Genomic DNA, 14,280 nt, shown 5'->3' on the forward strand with positions numbered 1-14,280 from the left:
AGCTGATGACTTTAATCCAATTTCTAAACAAATAATCACAGTCCCCAAACCACATAATCAACATGCAATTTCCTCATTGATAGGCTAGCCAGGGACACTAAGTCTTTAAGGAGGACAAACTATTCACCAGACGCAGGGATAATTGGAATGAAAAACTGCCAAGGGCCACTAACCATGCACTGTTGTATCATATCATTTATAACCATATTTTACCATATTTCTTAATAGAAAAAGTACTGAAAAAGTTTTCATGAAAGGTAAATTATCTTCTGTAGGAAGCCCCATATGCATATAGATCTAATCATATGCATTTGTGTGTGTTTTATAGGCACATGAGATAGAGAGATACTATATATCTTCTGTATCATTCATATACATACATACAGGTAAACCTTAGAGGTATCCAAATTGTGATTTTTTATGTGTTTTTCCCTTTAGTTCAGATGAAGGTGACCATTCATGTATTTCCACAGGAATATAACTTCAACACTAGGATGGTAGGCACAGTAACACTGAAAGCATCTTTAGTTTTGTTTGTTTTAAACATATCTCAGTCACATAAACTCACATAATGAGCAATAGTGAAAAATGTTGTATGTGTAATTGTTATTTTAATTCTTCCCTGATGACTTTTAGTCAGAGGAATTTATATTTTTTTTAGCAGATAAGCTGTATTACATGAAACCATTCAGCATTTACAAAGATTGCTTTTTCCCTGAAGTATGAAGAATATCTGTTTATCACTCTACCTCACTTTCAGAAGTCTCAAGTAAATAAATATTGAAAATATACTCACCTACAGTAACAAAAGGTTTCCAGGTGACTGAGATTTAGGGACATAGACCATAGAACTGTTTAGGTTAGGAGACCTTTAGGATCACTGAACTCAACAACTAATCCAAACTCCCAAGTCCACCACTAAATCTTGTCCCACATCAACACATCTTTTAAATACCTCCAGGGATGGTGACAACCACTTTCATGGGCAGATTGTTCCAATACCTGACAATTTTTTTTTCTAATGTCCAATCTAAACCTCCCTTGGTGCAACTCGAGGCTATTTCTCCTCAACCTATAGCTTGTTACTTGGGAAAAGAGACCATGTCCCACCTCACTACAATATCTTTTCAGATAGTTGTAAAGAGAGATAAGGTGTCCCTTGAGATACAGAGGACAATCACTGCCCTAGCTCTACTGGTCATGATACAGGCCAGAATGCCTTTGGCATTCTCAGCCACTTGGGCACACTCTGGCTCATGTTCAGCCACTGCTGACCAGCACCCCCGGGTCCTTTTCCACCAAGCTGCTTTCCAGTTGCTCCTCCCCAAGCCTGTAGGACTTCAGGGGGTTGTTGTGACCAAAGAGCAGGATCCAGTACTTTGCCTTGTTAAAACTCACACAATTGGCCTTGGCCCATCCATGCAGCCTATCCAGATCCCTCTGCAGAGCAGAGCATTATTGGTGACCAGCCACCAGCTGCATGGAACTCTATTCACCACCACTCTCTGGGCCCTACCATCTAGACAATTTTTACCCAGTGTACGGTGCATGAACAGCCAGTTTCTCAAGGAGACTGCTGTGGGAAGTGGTGTAAAAGGCTTCACTAAAGTTCAGGTAGACAACATGCACAGTCTGTCTCTCAGGCACCAAGAGGGTCACCTTGTAATAGAAGATCAGGCTGGTCAAGTAGGACTTGTCTTTCAGAAACCCATGCTGTCTGGGCCTGATCTCCTGATAGTCCTGTACATGTCACGTGATGACAGGATGATCTGCTCCATGACCTTTTCCAGCCCCAAGGTCAGGCTGACAGGCCTGTAGTCCCTTCTTGTAGATGGGCATCACATTGGCCAAACTCCAGTCAACTGGGAGCTCCCTGGTTAACCAGGACTGCTGGTAAATGATGCAGAGAGGATTGGCAAGCTCTTTCACCAGCTCCCTCAGTGCCCTTGGGTGAATCTCATCTGGGACCATACACTTCTTTGTGTCTAAGTGGTGGAGTAGGTCCTTGACCATTTCTGCTTGGATTATGAAGCTTCATACTGCTCCCTATCCCTCTCTTCCAGCTCAGAGGCTGGATACCTGAAGAACAACACTTTTAAACCAAAGCAAAGCAGACATTAAGTATCTTAGCCTTTCTTCAGCCTTTGTCAAACAAGCAGTTAAAAAGAAAAAAGGTATCTGTGAGCAGGAATTTGGAAATAAAAGAGGAAAGAGCACATTTTCAAGCAGCTCAGTCTGTGAGACAGTTTCTGGAAGTCAGACAATTACCATTTGGTTGTACAATAAAGCCCACAGCTGAATGAGTATATTTATTAGAACAATTTCACTGCTGCCCTGGCATGCAACCTGATCCTGAGATTCTCATAGCTGATAGGACAAATACTGTTAAATTACACTCTACTCAAAGACTCTAAGCCATCAAAGCCCTTTTTTTTTTCAACAAACAAGCACAAAAAAGATCAAAAAGTGTTTGTACTTGCTGAAAAATGCGCCATTCCCTTTTTTGACCAAATATGTCCTTTATCAAAGAATGAATCAACTCGGCATGCAGGTTTACAGTCACTGTCAAACACACTCTTTTCAGTATTAGCTCCTGCACAACAAACTCACACAATGAAGTTTTGAGCCTACGAAGATCTCTACTGAGAAATTTTGTTCATGTGGAGTTCAAATGCAAAACTAAAGTCCAAGTATAAGGTACCAGTGGAAAGTCAAACAGAGAAAGGTGGAAGAAAGGATGATCTGTGGGGACAAATCCACAGCTCTGCCTTAAGCAGAACAGCTGTCTGAATTCTAACACCATAGCAATTTAGGTTTTGGGCTGGCACCACTGGTGGGGCATGTTCTAATCTGTTCTGTTGTACTCTATTATTCTGAGTGATTTTCTTTGGTTTCGGAGAATGAATCATATTGGCCATCAGAATTCCACCCCCAATCAATCCAAGCTGTAAAGGAAATGGGATATTTAATATTTATACCTCTATTACTTTACAGGTGGTTTAAGAGAATCAAAATCAGAAGAATATCACAGCACTCATTCCAAAAAACATTTCTCGCACAGAATTGATCGTTAAAATAGGTTGACCTTTTAAAGAAGCAGACACATTAATAACAGTCTAGACTACAGGGCAACTTTTCCCATCTCCTTGAGTGTCTATATACTATAAAGCAGAGGTATATGCACCACTAATATTTCTCTAGTTGCCACAGAAAAATATGCAGTAAAAAGCAGCAGACCACCAACCTTTTCATAGCAGAAAAAGCAGATGCTGCTCAGAAAAATGCCTCCTTGTGCTCACAAAGACCTCTTGGCCCAGAACTAGAAGCCACAGCCAGCTTCAAAACTCAGCAGAGTTCTTTCTTTGATATCAGTTTTCAGCTACTTGAAAAATCTTGGGACTTGCTCTAATTTTTATAAAAACTTTGAAAAAAATATATAAAACTATGTGTAGTTTGTGTCCAGATAAAGAGAGGTCACTTACTGTGTTTTGGCCACTGGCATTACTACAGCAGAATATCACACCAGAGAGACCAAGGTTCCAATCTGATAATAAATATTCACATATGGATTTATACATCTATTTTAGAATCAACATTCATTATAGCATCAGGATTTTCAGACATTACAGTGATTTGTAAAAATGCATCAGATAAATAAAGAGATACCACTGGAATCGTCAGTTATTTAAAATACAAGTCACTACAGACAAGGCTTTTTAAGATTAAGCCACAACATTGTTCAAATTTGAAGATGTGACTTAAAAGGAGCTGATCCACTTCTTATACTCTCAGGTTTAGGGATTTTATATTTTTGGAAATGGCACTATTTTTATCTGGATAAGCAAATGCATGATTTTTTATTTTTCCCCTCAGCAAAAGTCACAGCCTGCAAAGAGTTGGTTTTGAAGCAGACTTTTTTTCTCTGTCTGATATTTTGTCACACTGGTTTCTTCCTGTAGAGAGGTGTGACTGTTGCTCACCTCTAGGCACATACTTTTAGAGTGCTGTGTGTCAGGGGAACAAATAATTAAGTCATTAAGGACAGACTTTGAAGTACACATGATTTGTGCAGACAAATTGAGGGTGGTGACTGCAGCTTTTCTCACCTTGCCTTGCTGCAAATGGACCAATATGCAAAGGAGCACAGTGTAATGTTTTGGGTGCAGGATAAACAATCTGAAATGTGTCCCCATATGTATTAAAAGTTCTTTGCAGATGTCTGTATCTTTTCTATTTACATCACAGATTGCAGAGACTCTGAAAAAGATGTTACTCTCATTTTCATGCAATCTTTGCAACTTTCCTCTTTTTTTTTTCTTTTCTATTTTATTATCTACTTTAAAATTCCTGCATTGACATTGTTGGTTCTTCTAAGTTGTATGTATATACTACTGTGAGAAGACCCCACACAGGGCTGAGGTTGTGGTTGAGGCCAGGTGGAGTTAAGAATTCTGAGTAGATTCTTTCAGTGGTGTCTCTAACTGCAATGCCTTATTTCTGCTGTTGGGTTTATCCTTTTCCAGCACCTCTCTGAGCAAGAGATGTATTATTCCCATTTTGTGGGAGGGGGATTGAATCATGGGATTGCTTCCTTGTAGTTAGTTGGAAAGTAGGTATCTAAAGAACTATATCACCTCAGGGTTCCTGAAACTCTTTCCCAGTGGACACCTCTGCCAATAAAACTATGAATCAGTTCATTGATTCCAACCTCTCTCCTTTAGCCTTCTACCCCAAAAAGCAGCACCTAAAAGAAAATGAGGAAAAAAAGCTATGAACTCCTGGAATGGGTCAGTACTTGTGCTAGGTCCACCTATTTAACTGTACAGTGCTCTCTCTGTCTTGTCTACTCAGGCAACCATTCTGTCTTTCCCTTTTTGTGTGTTCCCCCATTTTCTATTAAACAATATTGCTGTTAAGCTTGCTACCTCCGATACATGAACAGGCTCCTGCAACGAATAGATTTTTCAACTTGAAAGAAAAAGTTCATTCAATTTAAAGTTTCACTTCATTCCCAAGTATTTCTTGACTTTTTGGGAAAAAAAAAATAATAGGTGTGGGTTTTTTTTTTCATTCTCAAGCATTTGATACCAAAGCCAGGCTATTCACTTTGGAAAAAAAATCAAAATACTTTACAGGATGTGGTGTGTGTGTTGAGGAGGGGGAATTTGTTTTTTAAAATATATCAGTTGCATTTTATTTGAAGATAGTCAGCAAATTAAACCATAAGATGTTTCATTCAGTGAATGAACATCAGAGTAATGTTGCCCAGTTCTTTCATTTCTAGTTTCCCTACTCTTGCTTAGCTTTCAAATCCAAATTGCATTTTTCTCCCAGTAGCCATCCCTTAGGAGAACTCCCCTAATGCCTTCCTTTTAGAGATCCTTAATGTGTAATAAGAAGGCCCTGCTCTGCCTTCTCGTCACTTAGGCAATCATCAGTAATGCCCAAAATAAAAAGCAAAAAGAGAGCATAAGGTTAAACTGTAAATTAATAGATCAAAGGATAAGAACCCTAATTCTGAAATAAACTGACTATGGAAAAAGATTAAAACAGAGAGAGAGGATTATAGTACAATAATTGTGACAGAAGACTGAGTGAAGTGGATGGAAAACAGGGGGTAGGCTTTATTCTGTATTTCTGAGCAAGCAAAATGAAAAGCGGATCTGAAAGATAATTAAAAATCCAAGTGGACTTAAGGAGGAGAGGAGGTTGAAAACTCACAGGAAGATCCTCCAATGAATTCCCTGCTGTGCCTGCCCAAGACCCATATCGGCTTCCTTTAAGGTATATATCTACTCTTGCTTTGCATTCCAGGGAGGAAGATAATCATTGGAAGAGTGCAAGATTTCAGCTAATTTCAACTTTACCACCATCTGCCACTGAGTCTCTAGAGGAGACCAAGACTCTGAGCTATCAAGGAGGAGAGGACATGAAGAATTACTTCTATGAAGTTGCCTATTCAGCCACTATCAACTCTGCAACATAATAGCCCAGTGCTACATATTTTGAAAGTAACAGGTATTTCCCTAGACTCCTCTGGGAGGCAGAGAAAGACTTGGGATATAAACATGAACATGGCATAATAGAAGGAGTTTATAGGCAATCTATAAAGCCAAATTGAGTGGTGTGTTAATAATGAAAAAGTTGATAATGGATTCCAAAGGAGTGGAGATGTGGGGATAGTCTTGAAAGTGGACCAATATTAATTGCTGCAAAGCTTATTTATGTGTTTACACAACGTAAGAGGAGCTCCTGCCAGCAACATCCCTGGTGAAAAACAGAATGTGCAAATAAGACAGCTTTTAGGGAAAAACATGAGCTGAGTATCTCTTCTATCTGAATCTTCATTTGAGGAACTGAGAACTGAGCATGTGTCAGGGTACACAAGACTGAGTACCTGCTGAGCAGTGTCATGGGAAATAACTAATGAAATCTTGGCCAAACTGAAGCCAGAGGTGTTTAGAAAGACTCTAGTAGGGCCAGAAGCTCTATCTGTGCCTCATTGATTTAATATGCCATGTTGCACTACTGCAGCTTTATACAGTTTATATCTTTATAATCCTACAGGAAGTTCTGGTAAAGAGAGAAGGCTGCTTCCTTCTTTGTTTAGTTAGTAAGAGCTATAACTGAGATTTCCACAGGCCATCATCACACAAATGAAAAAGAAAAAAAAAAAAAAAAAACAAGCAAAGAAACAAAACCCCAAACACAACACATACCCTCCTCCCACCCCCAAACCCTTCACGACTTTCTTGCTGTTTATTCGTTACAAAAGCTATAATCCTCTGGTGTGTTTGTCTGTTTACTATGGGCATGATGGCGATGACCCTGGTAGGGAGTTATCACTTTAGATGATGCAGGCATTGATGAAAGAACTTATATAGTATTGTCCTTTGATGTAAACTTTGTTATTAGTAAAAAAAAAAAAAAAAACGGAAAAAATAACATTCCTAATATGTCTGTTAAATACAGGTAGACTTTCTAGCAACTTATGCGACTTTGAAAAGGGAAAACATTGTGTTATACTTTAATTTTCAAGTCTCATATTATTTAATCAGTAACTATAATTTTCATTCACATAATGTGTATATAAAAAACCATGATTTCCCATTTCTTATCATCTTTAATAAATGGAAAAACCGTTTGCTTGCCCCCAAAGAGTAATCAACACTGTGTTAATAAGCTCAGGCCCGGGAACACTTTTTCAATAAGAAAAACATTACACATTATAAAATCAATAATGCTGCCTGACAAATGAGGTTGTGCATAAATTTTTGACATGAAATCATAGACTGAAGTCTAAATTTAAATTTGGCAATGCTTTCAAAGTCTCACACTTTATGATAGCTATTCTGGAGAGTGAGCTGTACTGAAACTAATCACATAATTTAAAGGATACATTTGCTCTACTACAGCAATAAAAATACATTACATCATGATAAAAGCCATCCTGATTCAACCTGCAGTGGAAATTTGTGAACATGGTGATGGGCTGAACCCCATGTGGGACCAACAGGCTGATGTTTATAAACCATGTAAATAAAATATTTAGCACCATTCTAGCAGTCTTCATCTTCACAGTGCTCCATAAATATTAACTAATTAATCCTCAAGACAGCTGGGATATAGTTGAGAATTGGAGCTGAGTGAGAAATTGGTAGAAAATCACCAATTTGACAAATGTAGTCCTTCCCTCTGTTTATAACTTACCTTCTGACAAACTATGCTTATCGTGAATTTGTCTGAATTTGAAAATGGGCTGGGAAGTGCTTAAATGCAAAACCACCTTCACTCCATGGATGCCTCACTGAACTATTCACTGCCGCAAACTCAAGAGCTTGTTGGACCTTCTCAGGTAAGGCAGTAGTCACATTTACAACCCACCACAGGTACCTCCAGAAGCAGAGGCCACCCAGGTATGTGGGCTCAGAGCTGTGCCCAGGCTGAGAAGCAGGTCCACGTACCACAGTGCAGTGTTTCTGCTGCATCCAGAGCAAGACTCTCTCTGGCCCAGGCAGGTATACAGGCTGTACTTAGCACCTGGAGCTGTGTCCATGACAGTCAACCAGCATAGTCTGGGCACAGCCCGAGAATTACACAGTAGTTGATATTATTTCATTGCCAGCACAGTCCCTGGTGTGTTTTCCCTCCAGAAGGACAATATCTAGGCACTGTGCCTAGATATCGTGGAGCCCAGGGAACATCCCCAAAATGAAGTGTGGCCGCAGCCACCCTATCGAAGGGGTTCACAGAATTTATCTGTGCATGTGCAAACTGTCTGGTGGTTGGTGATCTTTAGCCTGTTTTACTTACAGTGTAGATGCACCCCATGTTGCCAGAGCAAGGCTGCATTCCGCTGGGCTGACATCATCTGCACCAAGAAGCAACATAAATGTTTGCCAGCTGAGGACTGGACCATTCAGGCTGTTCCTTAGCAAGAGTAAGAGAAACCATATCAATGTCACTTGATTTCTCATCCATCCTTCCACATCTGCCCAATGAAGGCCTCTTAGAACCCCATAGCAGATTATTTCTGCTGTCCTCCTCTGTTGGGTTTACATAGTAAAGTTTTTACATCTTGCATTTGTAATTGGGGTGGATTTTCTCGTACCCAATACCTTTTTTTTGATGGTACTCACTTGACAAATCACATTTTCCAACCCACAGATGAAATATTTTTCTACCAATATTCCTGCTCCAGCATAAGGACAAATATACTTCACAGTTTGCACCTTTAGTTCAAAGTTCTTGACCCCATAGAAACTTTGGCTGCCACCATAGGAGCATGTAAAAGAAAATCTTCATGAGACAGAATTTCTACATTACACCATTGGATTTTTAGTATTTTGTTTCTCTAGCAACCTGAAAGACCTAGATTGCTACACATCAGGGTATCAGTCATTTACAGAGTAGGATAAAAACAAAAATCCTAATCTAACAAATAAAATTTATATTAGCCTTTACTGAAAACTCAGAACACAGAGGACATCTTCAAAACTGCATCTCTTCCATTAATTCCTTACAGTAGAAAAGTAAGTGATTTCTAAAACAAGTCAAAATTGTAAGGATGAAGGAAAAAAGGATATGTGCTTCATTTTAAGAAATTATTATTAAAGAAAGGAACACAGTCAACCAACATGGTTCAGCATTGATTATTTGTTTTCTCATTTCTTTAAAGGCTGAATAATTTTATCATTATTAAAATAATTTGATGATGAGTTAGCTAGAATGGGAAAAATCAAATAGCATGTTTGAGGATTGCAACCTATTATTGTAGAAATAGAAGTACAATATTTTCTCCACTAAAATATTTCTTAAAGAATCTAAGTCCTTCACAGATTAATAACAAGGTACAGAAATAAATGGTCTGTGATTTATGATTTGCCAGAGGAGTTTTACAAGTATCACTGCAGAGATTTGATACCAGACCCCATGTGTATAACCTAACCCCGAAAGCAATGTCTGTACCCATTTCCCAGGGTCTTGATTAACCTCATTAGTGAAATATAGGCCTGTGACCTGCTCTATCAGGACAGGAATACGTGAAAGTAATTGCAACAGTGTCAGATAAGTGGTCCCCTAATTTTTGCTTTACATTAGCATAGCTCTGGTTTAACTTCTAGCAAACCTTGTTCTGGCCTGATCCAGTCATCATCATGGATGATGCCTCTTAGTACGGATCTTTTAGGATGTTTTCTCTCTAGACAAATAGTGCTTTGCAACACACACACACAAAAGAAAAGGCAAAGCTCTTTAAAACATTAGATGTTAGCTACTACAGAACAGTGAAAGTACAGCTTGTTGAGTAGAAGTTCTTATCATTATTATAACTCCTATACTATGGGATGGATACAGAAGAAATCATGTTACTAAAAACATTACTTTTAATTCAACACAAAATAGAAGTGTTAATTCAGTTCTAAAGAGTCCTTAAGCGCAGGAAAGGCAAAGATCACTTCTTTGCTTAAGTAGGCAAATCACCCATAGCTACTTTCACTCAATTGAACTTGGATAATCTCAAGCACATCTGCAGTACCTGCACAAGCTTCATCACCCTCATTGCTCTGTAGTAGGTAATAGATATTTGAATCTGATAGTCATTACCATTCCCAGTCAGGAGTATTCTTAATGTGCCCTAAAATGGCTGATTAAAGCAGTATTTCTATCTACTATTTCTCAGGTGGACTGAATAAGCAGACAGGAATATAGAATGGGAAGTGGGGTGGAGAAAACAGATCCCAGTCTGGGATTTTGATGTTAAAAGTGATAAATATTAATTATTTCCAATTAAGTTAAAAGACAAAAAAAATTTTGGATTGTAAGACCTCTGGGACACAAGCAATTATTATCTATTCATTTACACAACACCAATCTGGTTTTTATCACTTTGGCCTTTGGGCACAATTACAGTACTTAGACACAATTTATACAATATTACTCTTAGTTATGAAAGCTTGATATCTGACACACATGTACTTCATGATGAAAACTTGCTCCATGAGGCAATTTTAACAAGAAAAATTTTGAGTTCAAAACTAGTCCACGTGCAGCAAAAGAGAACTAACTCCAGTCCATAAACTTTAAAAGCAAATTAGCCCCAAGGAAGTGTAGAAGATGATGAGCACAAGAATAAACTGTCAGAGGAACTTCAGATACACAAATGAGAGGAGGTAAAATAGTATCCACTACTCTGTGGAAAGTTCCCCCAAAAGGAGTTCTTGAAGGACATTAAAACTCAGTGTAACAGTAAACTGGGAAATTCTCCTAGGGGATATATGTTTATAACAGGAAATGAATGCCTAGATGGTATAAAGCAGGAGCTCACGGGATGTCAATGGCAACAGCTTCTAAAGAAGCAAAAGGGACTTGTTAGAGCATAATTGAAAGGTATTTCTTGGAGCATTTGCTGTTTACTGTAGGACAAATGTACTTAAAAAAAAAACAGTGGCTGTGCAGCAACCTTCAGTAGGGACTGGTAGACAAGGTGGAAGTGAGGAGGAGTAGGCACAGAGTAGGTCCTGCTTAAGTTTGGACTTTGAAGAAGGAAAAGTGCTTTTTACTTATGAAATTATATAGAAATTATTTTATTGCTGTAAAACAACACAGGTGCTGAAATGCCTTCTCGATTTTTTTCAGATGCAAAAGAGGAAACTTTCTGGATGATTTTACTAAATAAGAGTAGATCACTGTTTTTCCAGCAGAACAGTATGTGAATTTACTCAGGAGTAGTTGTTTCATTTTAAATTCACAGCCCACCTTCGCTTGAATTAACTTGCAACTGCTGACAAGTCCTAAGAGAAACATTGATAAAATGCCAAAGTAATAGAAATATCCTGTAGTCAATTGATTCATTCAGGTCTTTAAATGGAAATTTTTTTTTTAAATGTTTCTTCAAAGTTTGTCACATTGGGACACACATGTGGTAGTGTCTATTACAATCAGACATTGCAATTTATTCTGATTACTTCATTGTCATGCTGCATAAACACCAGTTTGTGCTCCAAGAGTCATGTCACGTCAGGTTACGAGATGCCTGTGAAGGGTTTCAGGTGCTACAGGTAAAACCTTAGTGAAAGATGAAGGGACGTAGTGAGGGGGAGACAAAATACTATGACAGAGACTACCAAACAGCACGTACTTTTGAGGAGGAAAGGGGAGAATGTGCTACTCAGGGATGGTTTTGATGGAAATCACAGTACAAAGCTTTAGGAGAGTGGGTAAAAAAAAGAAGGAAGAAAACGTAATACCAGTATTACCTGTAACATTCCCTCCTGGGAAAGGATTGAAAACAGTTTGAGATATTGGGATTTCATGAAGGCTGAAAAGGGTTTGTAAGCAGGTGTGTGGTGAGAAAAGAAGTCCGTAACTGCCCTGAGTGAGTTTCTGCATTGTTTCTCAGGGATCTGTTTTAGAAAATCATCCAGTGTGGCTGAAAAACTGTCATCCTAGCCCCAGTTGCTCCTGCACCTTTTTTCTCCCTAAATTTCCAATATATTTTTAAAACCAATAAAAATTAACTGCTGGAATGGTATCACATGAGTCCCTTGCTTATATACTTGAGAATTAGATTAACTCACTTAACCAGACTGTGATAGATTAATTAACCACAGATTAACTACTGATTAACCTCCTGGCTTTTTCAAAGATAATGTGCTCCAAGATAATCTTCAACCTTGTATGGCCAGCATTCTTTTCAAGGAAAGGTTTAGAGTTAAAGTAAATTTCATTATTAAAATGGATGATATAGATGGAGAAATGAAGTCACACACATAGCCAGGAAGATAGTCCACATTTTTAACTGCAGTCTTCGACCTACTAAAGGATATTACTTCTACCTTTTTCTTTCTCTAAAGCCTTTGACCGTTAAACATACAAAAATAGTATTACTGTAAACTCTTTCTTCTTAGCTGTAGGACTTCGCAGTTGGTCTTAGATGGGATTTATGTTTAGCTCATCAAACATTCACAGACTCACTGGAAAAGTGAACTATGCCCCTCACCAGTAAATTCTGCTTTGATCACCTGTAAACTTCATCAGTGATAATCTTGTACTCCTTCCTAGATGCTGAAAAAGTGTTAAATTGCATGTGACTGAGGAATAAATATTCTGAAAAATTTTACCATAGGATGACAGTGCATTTACAATTAGATCGTATCATCCATCAGTAAGAAAAGGTTAGAATCCATTTAATGTGTGTCATGTGGATTTTATGTCTTTCTAGTTTCTTAATGAAACTGTTATGCACTATCAAGTCAAATAGCTTGCAGGGTAGGGTACATCAATACTATTACTTTAAAAAATAGCTTGCAATCTGAAAAAAAAAAGATATCAGGTTAGTTTGACAGGATCTATTTTCCATAAACTCATGTTGATTGGCATTAATTCCATCCTTCAGCTCTTTACTAACTGAGCCCTATATCAGATGTTCCCTTATTTCACCAAGGATCGATGTCAGCCTGACAAGACTATAATTACCTGGGTTGTCCCATTTACCATTTTTAAATATTACCACAATATTAGTTTTCCACTGGTCTCAATTAAATGCCTTTACTTCTGCATATGTGTATCTATCTCTCTCAATATATGGCTTCCATCACAATGATCTGACATTCTAGTAGATAATGCAAAATCAGAAACTCATACTGAAAGTGACAGCACTAGATCAAAAGAAAGAGATTTCTCAAATAAAAAATGCCATCTCTCATTCAAATAAAAAAGTCTCATCTCTCACAAACCAAATTCATCCTCTCTCCCAGTGCTCCCTCCTTCCTGCAACTGGAAAAGGCTGAGAAAAGCAGTACTCCTTGTAAGGTGTCCAGGCAGTAGCCTTTGAGGAGAAGCTGACTAAAACAACAAAAACGCCAGAGACAGCTCTGAGTCATATTGATTAATGTACTCCTGGAAGGCACCCAGTGAGGAGTAAGGCACACAAACCCAGCTAGAATAGAAAAATCTGGCTCTGGCTGATTTATGTGACAGGAGACAAAGTGCTTGGTATTTAGCAGGAAGGTGGAAAGTTGCAGCTGGGTATGACAGAGTCAAAAGTCTGGATTCGGGTGCCCTACATTTCAAACAAGGACCAGCCCCTGCTGTTTCCTATTGACAGTGTGCCTCTAAAGGTCTGCAGTCAGACAATAGCAAATACTGTGAATGGGGACAGAGATAGAATTTAGGCCAGGTTAATTTCCATCAAAGAGCTGATGTGTATATGAGAGAGTTAGACCAAAGAGTAAATATATTAAATTTTTATTTTTAAAATTCCAAAAAGGGAGTGGTCAGTCACTGGCTATGGGACCTTCATCCTTGCAAATGTTCAACCCTCAGCTGGATGCAGGCCTGAGAAACCAGATATAACATTGAAGCCATGTTTTGAGCAGGAGGTTGGGTTAAACAACTTCCTGAAGGCTTTTCAGGAAAGGCTAAGAAAATTGGCACTGTTCAGCCTGGCAAAGAGAAGGCTCCAGGGAGAACTTAGTGAAGTCTTTCAGCATCTGAAGGGAGCTACAAAAAGGCTGGAGAGGGACATTTTAGTGGGACATATAGTGACATTTTAGTGGGACATGTAGTGACAAGACATGGGTAATGGCTTTAAACTGGAAAAAAAGTAGGTTAAACTGGATATTAGGAAGAAAATCTTTACCGTGAGGGCAGTGAGGCACTGGAACAGGTAGCTTAGAGAAGCTGTGGATGCCCCATCCCTGGAAGTGTTCAAGGCCAGGTTGGATGGGGCTTTGAGCAACTTGGTCTAGTGGAAGGTGTCCCTGTCTGTTGTAGGGGGTT

General features: G+C 38.6%; 1 long non-coding RNA gene across 1 annotated transcript in view; it reads right to left on the minus strand.

Moving 5' to 3' along the window:
- The window catches only part of LOC127481597 (uncharacterized), a 46,359-nt gene extending 34,390 nt beyond the window's left edge, over positions 1 to 11,969 (minus strand). The window contains exons 1-2 of the long non-coding RNA XR_007908269.1: positions 11,757 to 11,969; positions 8,314 to 8,430 (exon numbers count right to left, since the gene is read on the minus strand). This is a non-coding gene — a long non-coding RNA (uncharacterized LOC127481597). The remainder of the gene's footprint in view (positions 1 to 8,313; positions 8,431 to 11,756) is intronic.
- Positions 11,970 to 14,280: the final 2,311 nt, after the last annotated feature.

This window comes from Manacus candei, unplaced genomic scaffold, assembly GCF_025592945.1.
Source record: "Manacus candei isolate 608988 ecotype Guabito, Panama unplaced genomic scaffold, ASM2559294v1 h1tg000007l, whole genome shotgun sequence".
Lineage (NCBI taxonomy): Eukaryota > Metazoa > Chordata > Aves > Passeriformes > Pipridae > Manacus > Manacus candei.